Here is a 21,096-nt window from a genome sequence, read left to right on the forward strand (position 1 = left end):
CTTGATTGACTGTGTCAAATGCAGCTGACAGGACAAGAAGGATGAGGAAATGGGGTGAACTTGTGTCTAAGATGTGCCTTGCATTGTCCACTATGTGTGACACAAGTCTCTCTATGCTGATGAGAGCTCCATAGTCAGGCCATAGGAAAAACTGAAGACACCCTATAATGTAATGGCTACACGGCCAGGTGTTACCGTAGAGAGGCGGGAAATTAACAGGTTGAAGTGCAAATAAGCACCATGGTCAACAGATGCTCAAGCCATCTTTGCCACAACAAGCTAGAGTCATTGTTGCATAGAACTCCAGGGGCTGCATACACCATTGTGCCTGTCCATATGAGGTGGAGACTCCTCAAAAAAACTGTCGGGCCGGAAAAGTATTTTTTCACAGGTAGAGCACTGCATCTAGCTAACGTGGCTGAACTACAATTCTTCACGGCATGACGCTTCCACTGGCACCACATACACTTTCAAAGGTACTTGTCCCTAGCCAGGCAGCTTGTCTAGGATGTTGGCTGCCTTTTATGCTCTTATGCATTTGCCTTCTCAGCTTTGGAGGTGTACTGGAGTTAGGGCTAACATCCCTATGTAGTTTAAATCAACAATAACTCTAGAACATAGAAAAACATATATAACACAGAATCCACATGGCATTTAGCAAAACATTTAAAGTGCCTGTTGAAGATGATGATAAAGTGCATTCTTTTATGAACAGGTGATGGTGCATTTTACAGTTAGAATAATAATCTGCTTGATAGCAACTCCCACATGCTAAAGTCAATAGTTTGTAATAGTCAGTCTGAATTCACTAAATCATTAGCCAGCATTACCCCACCCATTTTTTTTTTTTTTTGGGAGGGGGAAGTTTTATACAGCACGAGCTTGACCCAAAGGTATCTGGGCATTTTACATGAGCACCAGTTGTCCTACACAAGGACACATTCCTTTTTGTTGTGCACTGGAAGATGGGGGGCAGATTTACAAGCCCCTTGCGCCTCTTTTACGCCGCTGATGCATCACTTTTGTGACGCAGCCGCGTCGCGTAAGTTGCACCATGGTGCTGGGTTTTTACAACGTGACACATCTGGGAGATGCGTCACGTTGTAAAGCCCTGAGCCATAAGGAGGCGTTCCTGCGCAGGGGGGCATTCCTACGCAGGAACGCCTCCTAAAAGTGGCTGAGTGAAATCTACAAGATTTCACATAGTCACTTGAAGGCCAATGCTGCGTCAAAACCCTGCGCCTGCTTGAAGCAGGCGTAAGGCTTGACGCAGCATTGGAAGAATAGGCCCCCCAGAGCATTGCTGGAGCTGTGTCGCGCTTGCGACACAACTCCTTTACGGCACAGATGCGTGATGCATCTGTGCCGTTTTTGCCCCATGGTGCGCCGCAATGTAAATGTGGCTCATCATGGGTGTCGGAGCTGCGGCGCACAATTACTGGCGCATCCCTTCTCATTAGCAGGGATGCGCCAGTAATTGTAAATCTGCCCCACAGTGATTTGCCCAGAATCACAGGATGTTGAGCATCTTTGCCGAGACTCGTACACGGTTCCCTAGATTTGAGATCGACCGCCCTAGCCATTGGACCACACCCTCTCCCTGTTTGCATCCAGTAATTTAAAATAAATCATTGATAACATCTTGAGAAGCACACGCATGGAAATGTACAAAACTCACTGCATACCCGCAATCATCTTGTTACTAATTGACACTGATGAATAATGAATTAACCGTAACAATGTCAAGTCGCGATTAGGCATGGGCGGAAAATCCGTTCCGCTCGCGGATTTTGCGGATTTTCGGGAAATCCGCAATCCGCGAGATTTGCGAATTTCCTGCAAAATCCGCAAATCCGCGAGCAGCGGATTTTGCTCGCACTGCTCGCACTGTTCGCGTGAGTTCGCGCCCCGCGAATAAGTGCGAAATTGCAGAAATACGTTCTAAGCAAAACTGAAAGTAACTACTTACCAGGTTCAAAAGTTCAGGCACATCATTAGTAGCCATTTCCTGTAGTGCTTCCTGAGGGGCCCCTCCAGAGTTCAGTTGCCAGTTGAAACTATTATGTGACCCTGCTCTGAACCTCAGAATAGTTACACATATGCCACAAAGGTCATGAATTACAGCTAAGGGAGACAAGCAGGAGCCAGGCTGGAAGTTAAAATCCATTAATCAGCCCCTAATTCATTATTGTCAGTTGGGGCAGGGCAGGTGTTGTAACTAATTTTGCAACAATGAAAGCACTTAGCAAGTGCAAAAGATCACTAATCAGGGCGCACTAAGGAAGCAGGTGCCAGCTAAAAAAATATTCTGTGACACATTAATCAGCCCCAAATTAATTCAGGTCACTTGAGGCAGGGAAGGTGTGCTTTGCTTTGCCGAAAATAATGTACACTGGACAACCAGAGGGTGTGGTGATGAAACAGAGGGTGGCATGGGTGGGCCAGAGGGTGGCATGAGTAGTCAGAGACAGGTTGGACACGTAGAAACAACAAGTTCGCAAAACTTGCGACCCGACAGGTAAGTTCGCAAATTGCGAAATTGTAAAAACCCTCGAGAACTGGCAGAAACACGGGCGAACACAAAAAAAAAAAAAATCCGCAAATTCGCGGGAATTCGCGGATTTTGCGGATTGCAAGTTCGCAAATCCGCAAATTCGCGGATTGCCAATCCGCAAAATCCGCTCATGCTTAGTCGCGATGCATATTTGTCTAATGCGGATTTTAAATCCTAAAGATGTTGATGACATTTTAAACCGCTCAATATTTCTTCCCAAAACAGTGCATTCCTTCATAGCTGGGAATGGAGCATTTAAAGAAACAGAAATGGTCTTTGGTGGGAGTTAAAAGGTCAGCCTGTAAACTCCAAACCTCTTCTTTTCTAAAGCACTCAAGCACTTAGGAGAAGTACAAAGGTTTCTTTGTTTATGAATGCCTTGTCTTTTAAGTTCCGCACTGGCAGTGGCTTGACATTTAATTAGAGCTTTTTCGGAGCCTATTCTGCCATCCCATCATGTCCAAAGTATATTTTGCACAAGGAAGCTGGTGTGGTGTTTGTTTTGACAGCCTGGGTCTCTATTTCCAGAGGAGCTGACAGAATTTCACTTGCTCCAAAATATTTTTTAATGACATTTTGCATTAACCAATGCTGGTTTAACAGCCACACGTCTAGTCTTTGCTGTTGATACCAACATTTCTTGCTATGATCAACTAATCAAGAACTTCGTGTACACTCAATGTATATTTAATTGGCATACTGCAGTTCTTGACTACATGTGGACGTGGTGAGAGCAAATGCAGACGAAAATGATGGTGGCCAGACTAACATTTTTGAATGGGCAAAGGTCTAGAGAAAGTTGACGATTGTGTTTATTTTTCTCTTCCCAAATATATTCTTGTGTTGTTTTTTTGTGACTTGACACAAGGATATTGTTTAATTTCTGTTTAAAATCTTCCTTGGGTTGACTGACACAATGTTCACCCAATATATGCTTGCATAGGTTCTGCAGTTCAGAAGGGAAAGCGTATGAAAAACCCCACTCATATTTTGGTGGGATGAAGACAAAGGTATGTCTTAACATTAAAAAAAGAAATGTCCACGTGTGCTAATATAAGAAAAAAATATATAGCAAATAGACTCTTATATTAGGACCGTTCGGTGTTTATTCTATGAACAATCCACAATCACAACCACCTGCACAAAAGCATATACAAACATCAGTGTTTGCCCAGGCACACGGATGCAGGATTATCGAATCATAAACATTTAAGAAATGCAATGCAAATTGTAAGCCTAAGCCAAAAACTTGTAGTTTTCATATCTTTTTTTATTTGGTCTCTAAGATAGTGGTGACCCATGGTTTAGTCCATGTAATTTAAAAAAATAGAAAGATTCAGTTGGCTTTAATTGAAACTTTGGTGTTCATCTCCTCCTTTCCTTGACTTTAGTATTCATATTTTTCCTACCATGCTCAGCATTTTTGTCTACAGTCAGAGTTCACTGGCAATGCCCTTCACCTGTTCTCCGCCTACCTTTCTAGCCAACACCACTTTGTTCACACAGGCACCTCCAGGTCACGAAAGATCCCTATCACATGTGGAGTCCCCTTTTGCTCCATAGTGTCTCCAGTCATTTTCAACCTTTACCTAGAGCCACTTAAAGTGGCACTCACAACTAGCAGCATCCAGCTTCACCAATATGCAGAGGATACACAACTTTACTTGAAACACTTCTACGCTTCATACATACAATGCCTCTAACACTGCTTGCAAATCATCCAGGATGTCCAGCACCTACCGCAAACTCGACCGAACCAGGACAGTAGCCCTACTATTTGCCAAGAACAAAAAATAAATTACAATACAAACCTGGTACAATGACATGAACATTGACACCTTTGAACCACTACTCTCAATCAAATGCCAAATCACGTACATTCACCCTGGACACCAACCTCTACCTCAAGGGACTTATTGCCAAAAATGAAAGACAGCCTCTCACCAACTCTGTCTTTTAAAGAATGTAAAATCATTTTTTTTCCAGAAAGAGACTTCATAACTGCTGTTCAAGTCCATTTACTCTTGCATCTGGATAGCAGTAATGCTTTTGCTGCATGGCCTCGCAGACTCCCCAGTGGCACCGCTAAGGGGCATTCTGCAAGCCACATCACTTCTTATCCCAGGCCTGAAGAACTATGAGCACATCACCCATAACCGGATGGAACTCCATTGGCTCCCCTTGCCGGTCCACACCATCACAACCAGCACCACCATTTATATTGGAGATCATCCCACCATCTCCGGTGTTTCTCGGCATACCTGTAGTTAGGGTGCCATCAGACTGCAGAATAAAAAGCTTAAAGAAAGGAAAAACAAGACAACCAACCTTTTCCATCGATGCACCCCAGATTTTGGAACAATATCCCAGTATCCATCAGGACCATCCCAATGCAGCTCCAGTTTAGAAAGCAGTTGAAGACTCACCTCTTTAAAGAACACTATATCTCAGTGCATGAACCATCCACGCCTCAGCTTCCTCTCCTATTACTTGTTGATAATAAACTTGCCTTCGGACAGGAACAATGGTCCACTGCCTTTTGCCTAGGTTACACTATAGAAATAACATATACATACATTCCTATGTAGATACCAATTTATTTTTGCATTGCAACACCTGTTGTTCATTGCTATGTAAAAAGCCTTGAATTTAGGTGTTATAATTAATCTCATTTTTCTTTATTTTACAGATTTTTTTATAGCGCAAACATGACCCGAAGGTATCGGGTATCAGAGCTCTTTACATAGCACCAGTTGCCTTACATGAGGACACAAATCAATTAATAAATGAGTTTGCATATCCTAATAGTAACAGAAAGTCCTAGTTCTCTAACTCCAAACAGAAACAACCAGGAGATACGAAAGATAAAGGATTTGGCCAGACAACCCTTCCCTAGGAGCCCCACCACAGAGCATTTCAAAAATATTGCGGACAAGATATCAAGACCAAAATATCAAGAAGGGAATATAGATAAATATGGATTTACTATACGTCACACAGCATAAATGTTTATCTTCAAGATACATGGATGTGAAGGTAATAAGAAGAAGTCTGTACTTATGCATGCTTACCTTCACAACATTTTCGTTCAAGGACTTTCTACTTAAAAGAGCTGGATGTCCAGTGCTTACCTGCAACTCGACCCTAGCAAGACAGAATTGCTGTTATTTGAAACAACAAAAAAGAGGAAATAGTACAAATCTGACTCAATGACATGAATTTTGTCGGCGTCACGCCCTAACTTTCTCTGAACGTCACTTGTAATTATCCTGAACAACAACCTGGCCCTCATAGAAGAAATTCTTTAAAAAAGAAAGAAGAAGAATGTGAAACCATATCTTCCAGAAAGGGACTTCAGAAGTGCTGTTCAAGCTCTTGCACTCTCACATCTCAGTGGTGGTAATACCCTGCTTCATAGCTTCTCAGACTCCACACTAGCATCTGTTAAGGACGTTTTACATGTCACAGAATGTCTCATCTAGGTGTTTATGGGTTAATTTCCCTTGCAGCCTTCACCATCTTCAAAACCTGATGCATCATTTACAAAACCATGACTCCCAGCACCCCCTGCGTATCTTGCAGACAAGCTCACCGTCTCTGGTCATACTTGGAGTACCCACAGCCAGGACAACATTAGATTACAGATTAAGCAGTGGAAACAAAGAAAAACTCAAGGAAGCAGGCATGTTGCATTTATGCAGTTGTGATCTGCAACACTGTATAAATCTGGAGGTCCCAAACTCTCTAATGTAGGAAAGAGTGAAAGATGCACCTCTTTAATAAATCTACATCACAATACATTAATCCACAAACCAGCTGCCTGGACTTTTACTTGTTGACGTTATGCCTGTCTTTGACATTGCATAGGGCTCCATCCTCTTTTGACTAGGTTTGTGCTATAAAAATTCCACTTATATATATATACAAAGTATTGTGCACAGAAGACTTATATATCACAAATTTTATGTCTTTGATAATCTAATATATAAACCCATATAGCCGTGGCGTGAGTAAATGTATATATATATATAATATATTAATTAGTAATAAATTCAATATTAATTGTTTTAACTTTAAACCATTTGTAAACAAACACAAAAAAGATTGTATATTAATTAAATATCTCACTTTTAACTATGCATATATATATATCTATATATATATATATATATATATACATATATATATATATATTAATTAGTAATAAATTCAATCTTAATTGTTTTAACTTTAAACCATTTGTAAACAAACACAAAAAGATTTTATATCAATTAAATATCTCACTTTTAACTATGCAAACTAAATATTAAATACAAATAAGAATAAAAAAGTTAGCGTTTGGGAATACTATTATTTTTTTATATATTCTACTGCAATCGACAGCAGATGGACGGTGGACCTTTGCTGTCGATTCCAGGCCTACATCATTGTATGTGGACGTGTGAATTTACATAGTGGATTCCGACTTATGAATACTGAGGAACCAGGATTTCTGCAAATCCTGTAAACCAGATTTTTTATGCTGTTCCCCTCTGTGGTCCTAGTACTTGGAACCTCCAGGGAGTGATGGACCTTGCACTGCAGGGGGGACTTTACCACAGATGGGCGAGGTCAGGGGTGGCTGCCATTTACCTCTTTTCTTAGTGGTGCAGCAGCCTTCCTTGTTTTCCTACTTCTGAAGGCCATTGGAGGGAAAACTAGCAGCTGGAAAGGAGTTGATGTGAATGAGCAGCAGCAATTGGGCTTCCATGCTGTCACTCAGAAGGAAGGAGAGAAACAGCATTCCCTGCAGCCTCATAGCCTAGCCATGTTGTGCAGGACATCAGTAGGCAGGGAGTTGGCAAAATATATTAGCCAGCCTCTGGAAAATTCAGGGAATTACAAAATTCTTTGTTAGGTACAACATTTTCTGACTTCGCAAGATTATGTGGGAGATTACAATAACTAAATAAATAAATAAATAACTAAAGCGTCAGACACTCGTTTGGTTTATAAGTGTCAAAACAACTACGAGAACTTCGAGAAAACTTTGCATAGCATGATAGTGCGCAGTTCGCCGTGTGGCCCACAGACTGAGTCACATGTACTCTATATGAAGCTCCAATGGTCCCTTGTACGCTGGCATGCGGCAGGCATTCCTTTACATGTCAATGTGTGTCATTGGTAAACAAGTTGTCAAGTTGTCACCATCCACAGTCCCTCCATTGACTCATGTGTGGACATTTTTGATGTGATGCTTGAAGTTGTCAGAAAAGTGAGAATACCGAAAGTAGCCTGGCTAGCTAGCAATAATTTCCATTTGTCAGTTTTTCGACCTCAAAATATGACATAAAAAAAAAAATTATACGTATAAATAAAAATGTGTAGACGAGTGGATTTGTTAATCTGCAAGTGTTAATTTGGGCAGAAGAAAATGTTTATGCCTCCTTTGAGCCCAAATAAAGTTGCTGATTGATTGAGAAATGTTTATGCATTACTTGTAGTTTCCACACGTGTGAAGCATTTCTCTATTATATCTATTTCTGGGCAGAAAACCAGGACATATTGCCGCAGCCTGAAAACTGGTCCTGCAGCTCCATCTTAGGTCTGCACTGACAACGTCTCCTAGGCAACGGGCCCGCGCTCGAAGCGGCACAGTGTTTGTATGGAACGTGATGTGGAAGGCAATCGGAGGTTAAATTCAGGGGGGAATTGTCTCTAATGTTTGCGTCTCACTGTAAAAGACGCTATTCTCAAAATGAAATTGGGTGCGAGAGTGCAAGTCGTTCGCACTGTGTTTTTTTTCCCAGGGAGAATGGATGCAACACGGTTCATATAATGTATGTGTATGTTTGCATGGTTTTTCGTGTGTTGTGAATTTCTTTCTACAGCTACCGCTCTTTCCCAGCATGCCAGAAGAAAGAAAACGGACACATGTAACTAAATGCTATCACGAAAAAAGCGCGTTTTGCAATTCATGAGTTCACCTCACCGCATAATAATAAAAAGAAATTAAAAAGCGGCATCGATATTGTGCAATGGCTAAAATGTATAGGGAACTCACTAAAAGTGCCATCCACAGTGGAGAAGAAAACATTTCACCACCAGAACACATTCTACAATGTTTGTGAAATCATGTCAGTTGGGGCTTTAAACAGCCCGGGCAGGTAAGAGCGGTGGGGCTGGTGGAGGTGGGGGGGAGCGGGGGGGGGGGGGGGCAGATTTTGTTTTGTCAAACGATGATGAGGGGAAATTAAATAAATAAATAATTTTCCCTTGTCACTGTCCAATCGAAATATGTTTTTGACGGAATCCATGCAGATTAGGTTGGGAACGCCTACTTTGCATTTCATTAGCGATGTATATATTGCTGACACGCAAAGTAGGGTCAAAAAGGCACCTGACTCAAGGAAACTTGTGCTAAAGCGTGATGGCGAGTCCTTGTAAATTGTGAGTTGTAAAAATCGCTGCTTTTCCATCGCATAGCGACGGAAAAGCGGCGATTTTGTTCTTCATATATGCCCCCAAATTTGAACTTCATAAAAATGGGTGTGTACTGAATATGCATGCGATGGTGTGTCGTTCATATGTTTGCACCAGGCACAGGGCATATTGCAAGTCACTTTGGCCATATGCTTGGCCGTCTGATATGGTTCATGAGAATAACTTCTGATGGAACACACCAGCCCAGGTTGTAACCAGGCCCTGCGGCATGGTGGAGGGAGGCCAACCCCTGGCCCGCCCAGCCCTTCAGTAGCCCCCATTCAGCCCAAGGCCAATGCATATCTGTGACATATGGGATATTATGGGGAGCCCTCTCAAAGTCTGCAGGCGGAGCCCTATCATTTTGCATGCCCCCACATCAGCAGTCACATTCAGAACGAGAGTACTAAGCGGTTTGTTGAATATTAGAGGCTTTTTTTGAGTGGGCGGTGTGCTGGAAAACCATTCCATAGAACAGATGCTTGTACCAGGAAATACCTGCTATCCATGCCCTTTTATGAAAGTATGGGATTTCCGGTTAGAGGTAGAGAGCCAAGTGAAGAGGTCTTGTGGTTATTATGGAAGAAACATCTCAGAAAGAAAATGTTCTGCAGATCAGTAGAATCCCTGTGTTTTTGTGAACAGAACAGTATACAAAATGGTGGTGAGGGGTTCAATCCAAGGAGTCTTGGAACATGCTTGGAGCAGGCCTTGAAACATAGATGCTCTAGGACTAGCCTTTGCACAACTTTTTAAGGTTTTGTAAAGAAGAGCAGCCTTTGGGTCCTTTTCAAAAGAAAATCGAACAATTGGACCAAATTTCAGGTTTTATTGTACATGGGGAATGTTGGCATAAGGAAGAAACTTTGCTCTTGACTAGGACGATTCAGGACACCCGTAAAGTGCATAAAGCCAGATAGACTTAATCTATGAACCTGTAGTTGCCCAAAAGTACAAATTACAATTTCTGACAGTTTATGTGCATCTGTTTCTAAATAACTATCACAGAACTGATACATTTAGTGGTACCATTGCCAGAGGTTTGGTTGAGTCTGATGCGAATCGACATCTTGTCAGCATAGTAAAACGATAATTTGAGAGATGACTTTGGGCCACAGTGGCACTGTGCCCATGCACCAATGGAAGCTACACCTCTCATATAATGTAAAAATCCTCTGGAATACCCATCTATGATGGTGACATGTCTTAGTACACAGGAAACAGTGCAAACCTAGTCTGGATTGCAAGAGTTTTTGTGTTTAGTGGCGTACCCCGCAACCCTATTAATTTCACATTTCATTATTTAGGTAATTGAAATTCTAGTATGATCAATGGACAATTGTGTTTTATCAAATAGTTTTTTAGTTGTGGTTTTCTAAACATGCTGCACACATCTGGATACATCCGCTCCAACATCTGCAGAGTCTCCTTACAAGGTTTGCATGCAGCACTTATTTTATGCACCGAACATATAGGCTAATCTGCTGTCCTCCCTGAAGTGGGAGCCTTTCAAAACACACAACGACTAGGGGTGAGTGGAGTGTTTAATTTCACTCATGAAATTGGTGGTATTTTGGTCACTCTGCATTACTCTTGAACATGGAGGTCTTGCCAAATTCTGCCAATCGCTGCATGGCAAACCTTTTCTCCCACGAGACTCCAAAAAATGCGAGCGAGATTTGGCGCCCCCTAGCATGATTTTCTAAAAAGGGCCATCACGGTCAGAGAACTGCTGCCCAAGTAGATTTTCTGCAGCTTTAGCAGATTTTCTACTTGAGGAGCAGCAACATCAATGTGAATAGCCATATGCTCTTTTGCAATGCAAGGCGATGTTTGCACTGATTTTTCAGCACTGCTGGCACTAAGGGCTCTAAATTGCAACACAAGCTGCATATTTTCCCATGAGCTTTTATGTAACTGCTGAATTCCACATAGTTAAATACTACATAGTAAAACTCTGCATGTTCCTCCCACCCCTACCAAAGGCTGCTTTAATCTAGTGCCTATCAAAGGTACCAAATATAGCACCATCTTCATATGCAAATAATGTTCTTCTTTCTAGAGTCTTGCATCCTAAAATTGCATGTCATCTCAAAAAAGCGTTCTCTGCATTCATAAAATCCGGCACAAAAAACTGATCTCTACTTAAACTTGCTGATCGTCACCTTTCCTTTTCCCATTCAAATTTCCCTCCTCTACCGTTTTAATCCTTTGTGCGCCTTTTTTCTCTGGACACAACCTTCATTAGGTCACTTGCATGTTTGCCTTAATGCTCAGACCTTATTTCAAAGATCACACCCTCTCCTTTTTCAAAAGCTATACCCCTGCAACTTACCATTATATAACCTCCAATAGATCCTCTATTAATCCCACCAAACATCTGCATTAACTCACAATCCTCAATTGCCCCCACTGATTACACTTAACTCCTATCAATTTAATCTACGTAAAGAAAGTGGAGTGAATGTATGGAATGGTTTGCTTGAGTGCACAAGACTAATACCAGTAACCAACACTGCCAATAAGGAAACCAATATGGGATCACACTGCTTCACCTCCCAGTGGGTCGCCCCTGAGCATTGTGGTCAATGCAGTTCACCAAGCGTGTGTGCTTGCAGGATTGGCTGTGTAGTTACAAAGTTGTACTGGCCATTTCTATACACGTGTTTCTGGATCATTATCCGTCGTCAGTAGAGATTTGGCATCAAATATTTGGGGTTGCTGAGGAGGGTGCCAAAGTATTCTCAGATCACAGTACCTCTCAAGGCGCTGGTGCCTCTCCATGAGCTCGTCAGCTCAACCGGCTCGAGGGAGCCTTTTAAACAGGAAACCAATGTGGGATCACACTGCTTCACCTCCCAGCAGGTCGCCCCTGAGCATTGTGGTCAATGCAGTTCACCAAGCATGTGTGCTTGCAAGATTGACTCGAGTAATTACAAAGTTGCCTACTCAGCAAAACCCAAATTTGAAAGACTGTAATCTCTACTGATGACGGTTAAAGTACCAGAAACACGTGTCTAGAGATCAGCACTATCTGCGCCAACTGTGGCAAAACACTTGAGCACTCTTGAAGCAAGCAAGTAACTGAAACTGCATTTACCATAATGCCAGGGGCGAACCTTGCTGGGAGGTGAAGCGGTGTGCTCCCACCCCTGTTCCAACACTACCAATAACAATGGACTATCCACTAACCTTGGGTTTCAGAGCAGAGCGCTGCCCAGAGTAAAGTGCCTCAGTACCTTGTCAGGGGTAGTAAGCACTGTATAAATACAATGGATTATCCACAAAATCTTGCCAAGCAATCCCAGATTTAGTTTGCATGTAGTACACAAATATTATATGTCATTATCAATTTTTTTAGAATAGGTTTGCATCTCTATGTCATAGTTAATAAAAAAAAGTGTCCCCAACACCGGGCACAAGTTACTATTTCAATATTTCTGAAAACCTGCACAGTCTAAAAGCACAGGTACCTCTCACTTTTTACTTGTTTTTGTTTTTTCATTTTCCCTAGCATTTTAATATGCAAAAACCATTCACATAAATCATAATTTCATTAACTTTACTTGAGCATGACTGCCAAGGCAGCAGTGTGATTGCATTGGGGATTTGTAAAGTTCCCAATGTGTCATTGGAATGACCTTCAGTTAAATAGCCCAGAGGGATGCATTTATTAGGAAAACTAGAGAATAAATTGAGAATTACGGGTAAATTAAAGAATACAATAGCCCTAATAATCCAGTGCCAGCTTTTAAAGATTACAGGTGGGAGGCTAATGAGGTACACTGAACGAATGAGTCACACTGCATCATTGGCTTAATGAGACACATTTCTAATAAGATGCTCTGCATAGGGATGAATCAAGGAAAGCTTCATTAATTGGATTTCCTTATTTTCCAACCTTATATCCATTCAATGGTTTTATTTTCTAAAGCCCAGCAATACATATGGTTTCCGAGCATAAGGCTCTTTACTATAATCCCCTTTACAATCCCCTTCCAGTGGGGATAGGGATTTGCTTTCAGACGGGGTATTATGGTCAAGAGCGTTTTATAATAAAGTCATATGAAAGGAAACGTTATTCGATAGAGGAGAACTCAACAATGCTAGAACGAAGTTTATTTTTGATACAATGACACTAATGTGCCACCAAACGCGGTGGCAATAGCGCTCACATTATAATGATAGCAGCATTATAATGGCTCTGTTAGTATTGAGAGACAGATATGTTAACACTGGATATAAATAAGAAGTGAATGAAAAGTGAATGTGCGGTGTGGATATTGATTTGACAACATTCAAGAAAGATTACATATACTGGTCTGGGGACTGGTGGATGCACAATCCTGTTCCAAACAAAAATGAAACAATTCTTCAGGCCTAAGAATTGAGATAGTGATAGGGCCAGGACCATGGTGTCAAAGATAAAAAGGTTCAACTCATCTCCTCTTGCAAACCTGTTCCAGACTATTTCTAAATACAGTTGAACTCCTGAGAATATTGATACCCCTCACTCTTTCAATCCTAGCTTGTCCCTCCTCCTCCCTAACTGGAAGATCAGTAAATGGATGATCAAATAGGAAAGACTGGGATGAGCCTTCTTTTCTTTGAGATTGTCTGAGTCATATCTCTCAATTTGGCCACGGTTGTGGGGAGAACGTGTGAAGGTGGGGGTAAAGCGTGGTAGGTTGTGTGTAGTGTCATAATTCGGTTCATCCCCATCCCATCTCCTCCTTTCACAGCAACAAGAAGATACTGTTCGTGATGTCTGAAGAGTCAGGTCTGGGAGTAGACAACATACCAAGGAAGTCAGCCATTCCAGTTCATATCTCCAGATTGTTAAATGGTGTCTGAGAGTGAACAAAGAATGGAAATCGGAAAAAGAAAGAATAGAAGAAAGGGAGGGAAAGGAATTATAGTCCCTCCCCGCAAAGCCTAATTTGAATAAATATATAGATAAGTGGCATGGCCCAAGATTCCCTTAGTTATGGACTTCTGGTGCTTCCTACGGACAGCTCAGCCAGCAGCAGGTGCTGCAACTATCATCCTTTATGTATTTTTGTCATTTTTCCTACATCATGCATATTGCAACATACATCCCTTCATTAAAGTAATTTTCAAGGTTACTGTAGGAGCACCAATATATGCATTGCATTTGGCTATTTGTTCCGCATATCTCAGAGACGTTTTAAGGCAATGGCAAAGCAGCCATTTGCCCAGGGTCCCCTCCTTCGAAGGGTGCTCTGGGAAAGTGAAGTTTCTCTTTTGCTCACTTCGGTGTATTTCTGCATCTCAGCCTTTTACATTGAGTCTTTTACATTGAGTCAATATCACTTGTTAACACAAGGTTACGATTAGCAGAAAATGTGTAATGATATTCTAAGTTGTTGCAAACAGGGGACTGGGAAATATTTCTTGCCCAGGGACCCCCAAAATCCTCAAGATGATGCTGACATATCTAAAATTGCATAAGTATTCACAAACTGTTTACTCATGAGTTGTTCCACGTTTGGTGTTAGTAATTTTTTCAGTGATGTGTTTTACTTTGTATTCTGAAATGTGTAATATCAAATTTATAGAAGAAGTGCAAGTTCAAACAAGTTCATAAATTATCATGTGTCACAGGCCAAATCGGGAGTTTGTACTTGATTTGGCAAGGGCTTTAAATCTTAAACTAAATATAGCATTGCCAAAGTCAGATCAGCTAGTCACTACCACATCACTGAAAGATTCTGTGGGACAAAAGTAAGAAAGAGTGTACAGGCTTAGACCACCTTATTTCAAATCATCAAATAGGAAGTAAGGTATTGACTCGCCCTCTTTGGGTATGAGGGGGCCATGAAGGAGGCATTGTGTGCAACCAGTGCCTTCCCCTTCTTTATGGAAGCAGTGCCATCCTTGGAATACAGGTGTCTGTGTTATTTACAGGCAGCAATGTTTTTAGAGATGTTACTTTTGAGCAAAATGTACACCTGTGCTGGCATCGCACATTCAAATAATCTTGAATGTTAGCTTCAAAATTACATCCTGGTGCTTTAAAATGAGTACCAGTGCTGAGTCCTGGCAATCGCCTCCTCAAATTAAACACCACCTCCCAACATTTTCTATTGCCTCCTTCTTTTGCTCAATTTCCAATATTCTTCAGCTGACCCCATAACTGTCCTACCAAGCTATCCCGAGCACATTTGTGAAGACTCTGGCTATTCATTTGAATACGTGAGCAGCAGCATAGAAATAGGGGGCAAAAATAAAGCACAGGGTTGCTTGATCTTACGCATTTGTAATGAGTAGAAACTAATGTAGTCATTAATGTTTAATGGTCCAAATAATTAGTAAATGGAGAAGTCAGAGAGGTAGTTCGTATAGAGGATAAAGTTACTCCTACACAGACATTTAAAGTATTGTTATACAATTGCAAATGATTGACCATAGATATTACTCACTTCACAGGCTGTCTGCCTTTATAAGGTCAAGGAATTCTGAGTTGACTTGCTATATGTTTATTTATTATAGTTTTGAAGGGAACTGTCTTTAAAGCATGGCATCCTGCCCCGATCAAGACATAATTATAGACGCATAGGTATTTCCCTGCCTAACAATTTAAAATCTGCATGTACAGCTTAGTATAAAACCACGTGCTTTTATGTTTTTGTAAGCAGGTTAAAGTTAAGGGTGACAATGAATATATAACTGTGACATCTTAACTTTAGTATAATACATCATTGAAGTTTTTCACTCTAATTGGATTATAATGTACAGGTATCTGTGTAGGCAGCAGAGTTACCCAAGTATTATTTTGCATATGATCTTTTCATGCATGCACCCTATCTCAGAAAAGGCCACTCAGTTTCACCAGACATGGTCATTTTCACGAACTTTAATTTCTAATACAACACATGCTTATTACCATGACAATATTATTGCTACAGAAAAATAAGAGTTAATAAGATTAGTCAATACAATTTGAGTTGAGGTATGAGGTTTTCAGCATAAGTTCATGGCCCACTGAAAAACACGAGTGAAAATTCTCACTGAATAAAACGTAAACAACAACTATCATTGGCAAGAAGGCAACCTTTGTTATGTTTGTCACATGAAGCTGCAAAAATTGTGGGACCAAGTGCCATGTAGCAACATTAGATAATTATTACTATTATGAATGTTATCTTCTATAAAGTAGTATATCTTGACATATTTTACTTGATTATAGCCTCCTTTTCTGACATCCCAGGGCAAATGAGGTCTGCTTATCTATACCACTACTGGGAGTTTTTTATGTGAAGAACAAACCCATCACTCCAACTGAGGTACACTGGTAATAGGAATATGCTCAGGTGTACATCAAACCTGACAATATTTATTGAAAGTACATTTCCATTCAAATATTAGAATTTGAAAATAAACCTTATGGATATGGACAGAAATTCCTGACAGGTAGTGCATATTTCATTGCAGAAAGGAGTACCCGTTTATTTCCTCCTCTTTTCTTTGGCCTGAATATACATTTTACCCTACAGCAGGCGACACACAGTGTGACCTGCCCGTTTGTCAATTGCCACCAAAAGGGAATTGAACTTTATTTTAAAATGTTTCTGTTAGCAAAGTCTATAATGCCAATTTTAATATAACATTCCTCCAGCTTAATTAATGCTGGGTAGACATTTCCAAAAAGTATATTTATTTACACTGGCTAATTGTTACCTCAACCTAGTTACGTCCTAAAATATCTTTTACCGACTCATATATTTGTTCAATTGACTATCACATGGCTGCTTTGAGAACTTTGTTACACACGTGAAGGCCCATTAAGGTGTTAATCAGCACAGATGGCTAAGGTCTTCCCCTCTAAGAGGCCAGATCAACCATTGGCTCCAAGCTGAATCTGTGGCACCTTCCTGTGTCTGAAACTGAGAAATCGACTTTTTGGATGTAAGAAAATTGGATGACCAAGGATACCCTTTAAAGAGCGTCCTTGCATATGTAAAAAAATAAATACAAGAATCTTCAAGACCAATCAGCAAAACTATTTAGGATTTTGAGAATGCATTAGTACTGAAACTTGTCTAGTATTGCTGTAAAGGGTACACTTTAGGGCTGGGGTTTTCTCTCTGTGTATCCCAACAAGTTCCGACAAGCATTGTACCAATTTTGAAGAACAAACTACTCACTGTCCAGAAAGAATTATGCATCTAACTTAACAAATGGAATGTTAGTATATGATTTGTGTATCACATAATGTTACTCATGTATTTTTTTGTCAATCAATACTAATTCAAGTTAAAATTTAAACATGGTATTGATGATAATTGTAAAAGAGGAGAGTATGGATACGACTTCCAAGCCTTCTGCTTAACATTTTAGTTTATATGTGAAAAAAATGTACATCACCTGCAGATTTGTCAGCAATTATTAAGTATACTGTCTCATTTTCTATCTGTGTGTGAATGCCTCAGCACATATGACAAGTATATAACAATAGGCTCTTTCTACAAGATTCTCCATTTGGTCAAACTGAGCAAACTATGCACTGAATTGAAGTGCAAGATGAACACATTTAGATGGCTCTCATTTCCTGATGGTTTCACAGTTCATGAAAACTTAAATGAGAAGTATATGTTATGCAAATCAATGTTTTCAAAAATGGCTAACCAATGAAATTGATTTTATGAATAATATAAAAGGTAATTAAGTAGGACGTGGGACAAAAATCGGCCAATAATTAATAGCAGTTAGTATGACACGTGGTAAACGTCTTCGAAACAGCTACACAACATATCACATGCTTGTCTGTGAGGCATTTTAATAATGTGCTGCCTGGGTCAGTGCATTTTAATAACTTGTCGCCAGGGTCAATGCAGTAGCACTGTTCAAAAAGAGGAACGCAAAGCTACAAGGTTTCTCAATTGAAATCCTTGGGAACTTGTAAGAATTAGGACTTCACAAAATCAATGGCTTTGATTTTGTTAATGACATTGAAAAGGTTGCGTGATCTGCAACTAAGTGTAAAATCAGTCACCCTATGTAATCTTCATACTAGAGTGTAGTATTCATGGGTAGACTGAACAAAATATGCTGTCTCTGCAAAAAAAAAAGACTTAATGGTACGAGTGGTACATTACTCCACTTTGGTTTCTGAATTGCTGTGTATTGTACATTTAAACTATTGAGAACTATTGCATAGATACAAATTGAAAAAGAAAGTACAAGAGGAAACATCAGAAACCTAAAGCCACTGTTGCTGAACAGTAAAATAAACAAAGCACCGATTTATAAAGATTGCATATTAAAACAGCAGATTATTTTAATTTAAATATTAGTTGACTTAAATTGAAAATGTATATAATAAAGAAATAAGATGGCAATTGTATGCGATGTTGTCTGGATTTATTGTATTGGCCTATTAATCCTTTGTTGAATTAAAAGCTGAATTAAACTTTGCTAGGAAGTAATAGGTATCCCCTAAGCATTAACTTTCATCCCATTGCTACCCTTTGGTTCTGGCCTGCAAGAATACGGAGAGTATTGCACAGCACTTGCCAAATACTTGATAGTTCCAACAAGAGGTATGCATAATCCGATGCACAATGGAGTATGAAGTTAAACAAAGCTCTGTACATGTTTATAAGTGATCCACCACAAGTGCTCCACTACATAATTTTGGTGGAGCAGAAATCACCTGAGTGTTGTGATCATGTTAAAGATGGTTGGACCCCCTAAATATTTCAAAGCAATACATGAATCAGCTTGAAACATAGGTAGTACTCTGAGCGTACTCCATTCCATAAGGTTTTTAGTTTGATTGTGCCATTACAGACATGGGCCAACCATATGCACATTAGTCTTGGACCCGCCACAAAAGAGGCAATGCAGCTCAAAATGCTTGCTCATTTCCACTTAAAACTCAAACAATTCCCAAATGTTCTCTGTCTGGTTGAGTCACATCAGTGAGTTGGAGCATGCTCTGCCCCATCCCTGGTGTTACCCCGCACAGCAGATATAGTCATACAGTTTAGTCTGGACATTCCTTTTTTAAGGAGGAGAGCCCAAGATTTATTTTTATATGATTGGTATTGGTCTGCAAAGAAACAGTGAACAAGAAAATGGACTGTATTGCTGTTATCAGTGGTATTGTTGGTGCCTCTGCTGGGTATTGTACCAGAATGTAAATCAAATAGTAATGTGATGCATTTCAACTACTGAAATTCTATCATCACTTCCTCTTAATTACATATGGTCACCTAAATATAACCCTAAATTGGATAGATACGTAGGTTCCAGTTTGGGCTTTTCCAGAACACCTCATTGTTGGTTGTTACCATGCAAATGTACCAGTATCTAAGGTGGTCCATATGAAACACTCCTATTTACCACATCTTGAAGACATATGAGACAATTTTGTCAACTCACAAGATGAATATTTATATAAGGTCTACCTAACTACAGGATAAATGCCACTGTAATAGATTTAGTCACAGTATCAGTTTTGTGAACAGAACATTTTGCTTTAGATAACAACTAAATTATGAATGGGTGACTTCCATGGTCACCGGTTTAAACATATATGTTAAATGCTTAAAAAAGGGAAAATATTTCTATTGATTCTGGGTTTAGGCCATCAAGTGAAACAACTAGCAATCAACTTAGTGTGGGCAAACCTGCTTATCAGAATAAGCAAACCTTAAATCAATGTTTAAAATGCTTCTTGGAAATCAGTGCTATTTCCCATCCTATGTCTGCAGAATGTTTGTGAAATATTCTTCTACTAATTGAAGGAATAAAGGAAAAGTGTTAAGATAACTGATGTACTAATCAATCGCACTGAAAATTTGATTTTCTATGGACCTCGCATTTGGGACCAACATACATGAATTTGAATGCAGGAATGAAGACCTGCAAGGGACTGCAGGTTTTCACTCCTGACTTCTCAAGAATTTCAATCTTTTATTTATTTTAAAGCAGCCCTTCATCCTTTAACGGAAACGGAAAAAGAAATCACATGGAAGAGACAATATCACAGACCATGCACTGGTCTCCTTTGCAAATCAGCTCACGTTGGGTTTCGCAACCTTACCAGTAGTTTGTGAGCACAAATACTGTTCTAAACTATTGACATACACAAATGCATCTTTCAAATTGGAGGGGAATACCACTTTCCTGCTCCTTTTATTAACTTTTCTGAGTTGCCAAATGGCTTTTGTACATTTAACAATGGTGTTTTGTGGCTGCAAACTATGTGGTTTTGTAGTTCAAAGGCTTTGTGACTGCAAAATCTCTTTGTGCATCAGGCCCTTAGATCTGAATGTCATTCCTGAAATATGTAAATGTTTTCTAGTGTAAGTTGTTACTGCTTGTAGATTATTTTGACTTGCATGGCCCATTGCAGATGGTTCCCTGGTATTGTAAATCTGAATTTACCACTGGCATCTCAATCCTAAAATATTTATCACACACTTGAAATTGGAATTCAATATATTCAATAAGGATAAAAACAGAGTGCCATATGAAATGTGTCTTTTTTCATAACAGCTCACCTATCATATTAGTTTTAAAATGTGCCATTCAATTTGTTTAATCAAACACAAAAACTATTTTAGAATGTTCAAACCTTTAAGTGATTTGACATCAAATAAAACAAAACAGCACTCAACTAATAATTTTCCCAAGACGTAAAGCATTTCATCTGAATGGTAATTTCTAAATGCCTTGAGTGGCAATGCTCAGTCAAACTCTGTCTGGTCTGTCCTTCATCAAACGATATGAATGCAGGTAAGACTTTGATTGTTTCATTACATGGATGTGGAAAGACTCAACTCAAAAGATTGTGAAACAGAAAATGTAAAGAAATGTCAAAAAAATGAAAGCTCACAAAAGCTTGTGAGCTTTCATTTTGTTTACATTTCTTTACATTTTCTGTTTCACAATCTTTTGAGTTAAGTCTTTCCACATCCATGTAATGAAACAATCAAAGTCTTTGACCTGTATTTCGTTATTGATAATTGAGTAAATTTACGAGGCCAAGAAACCGCATTAACTGTGTGGCATAATTAGTGTGTTCACAAAACAAAAATGGATTGGGACAC

Source organism: Lissotriton vulgaris, chromosome 11 (assembly GCF_964263255.1).
Source record: "Lissotriton vulgaris chromosome 11, aLisVul1.2, whole genome shotgun sequence".
NCBI classification, from domain to species: Eukaryota; Metazoa; Chordata; class Amphibia; order Caudata; family Salamandridae; genus Lissotriton; species Lissotriton vulgaris.